Genomic DNA, 1788 nt, shown 5'->3' on the forward strand with positions numbered 1-1788 from the left:
GTGGGGTCTGCGCGAACGCAAGTCCCCTCTTCCACAAATTATGACATAGGCTCTCCCATTTAGGGAGACCTTAAACTAGCACCCCTCCAAAAGTGCAATAGAGGTCACTAGCCTAGGCCATGGCTCTTCTTGATCAGCCATTGACCCTGTCCAGGTAAGTATGTTTTACGTTGTTATGACTTATCTTTTTGTAATCCTTTCTTACCTTTCCTGTTTTATGAACTTCCAATGTGGGACAACATCCCTAAATCATCTATGTAACTCCAACAAACAACCATTGGTTTTAGCCCAAATCCATAGATTGACAGAAAATACGTAAGCAAAAGAATGAAAAGAAATTGAAGTTGGATTTGTAACACCAATCTTGAATCAAGCAACTCTCTTCATTCGATGGAATCTCTCTCTCCCGCTTTCTCCATTCCTCTATTGCCAGATTCTGCAATCTGCAACCCTCAACCTAAAATCATAATAGTCCCATAGCACTGGCATTGGCGGTCTAGCGCGACGATGTCACCGGTAGTTGGTATAGACAAATCAAATCCGGTTAGAGCGAAGGTAGTACAAACTACCACATTGATACTAGCGGTCAGGGCCGGTTTTTAGATTTTTGTGACCCCGTTCTTGTAAATAAATGAGGCCCCCTACCAAAAGGGTAATCTTTAAAACTAAAAGATTAATTTGCACACAATAGGAATTGAACCTCTAAACTCAAGTATAAATTACAATAAACTTGCATTTTTACCACTTCTCCATTTAGAATTATTTAATATTAATTGCAAACTTTTTATTTTTCAATGTCTTAACTAGTTAGGTAAAAATTAAATATTGGACCTTCTAAAATTTGGGGCCCTCTAAAATTTGGGGCCCTGTGCTGTAGCCCAAAATCCGTCCCTGCCAGCGGTCTAGTGATTTCCTAGTCCACCTTTCAAGTGATCGTTAAATTCAGCTTTCACTCACCAGTAGGAGTGGAAATAGACTAGGCCGAGCCGAACTTTAGAAAATTAGGTCTGAACCTACTATGAAAATTTAAAGCCTGAGCCTGGGTCTGTGCCTGTATGTAGATTTTTTTTAGGCTCAAGCTTGAGCCTACAGTTGGCTTGGCCTGGCCTAAATCATTTTTAAAAGCCTATTTAACATATAGGCCTTTAAAAAGGCTTCCAAGCTTTGAGCTTATTTAAATAAGTATACTGTATACCTGTAAAAAATTTATAAAAAATACCTAAGTTTATATTTCATAATGAATGACAAAACCATAAGTTCATATTTCATAATACAATATCTAACACCATAAGTTTAATAAGTAAAAGTCCGTAATGCAAAATTCAACAATACAAGTTCTGTAACAATGCTCGTTAACTTGCTTAGAAATAAATTCAATTGTATTATTATTTGTTATCCTATATAATCTCATAAATAATAAACAATCAACTCACATAATAAAGTTTCGACATTTCATTAAAAATTATGACAGTAAGAACAGTTAATAAAAAATTAAATAATAACACTTACAGCAGAATTAACAGCAATGTTTATAGTTGAATCATAATTTAGAATGTGATTTTGGAGGTGGAGGGTTAGATTTTGGTAATTATATATACTTGGGGTTATATTGTAAATATAAAAGTATATATTAGGTATAACATATATATATATATATATATATATATATATATATATATATATATATATATATATATATATATATTTATTCGAATTTCAGTAGATTAATGAAATTGGACCGTAAAATTAGATGCATGATCGCACCGGATCGCCCGCCGCATTTTGAAC

At 34.1% G+C, this 1788-nt stretch overlaps 1 non-coding gene across 1 annotated transcript; it reads right to left on the reverse strand.

The window, feature by feature from the left end:
- LOC115997706 lies at positions 1-162 on the reverse strand. Its single transcript, XR_004093801.1, has one exon. It is a non-coding gene; the product is annotated as a U1 spliceosomal RNA (small nuclear RNA).
- Positions 163-1788: the final 1626 nt, after the last annotated feature.

The sequence above is a fragment of the Ipomoea triloba genome, chromosome 11, assembly GCF_003576645.1.
Source record: "Ipomoea triloba cultivar NCNSP0323 chromosome 11, ASM357664v1".
NCBI lineage: Eukaryota > Viridiplantae > Streptophyta > Magnoliopsida > Solanales > Convolvulaceae > Ipomoea > Ipomoea triloba.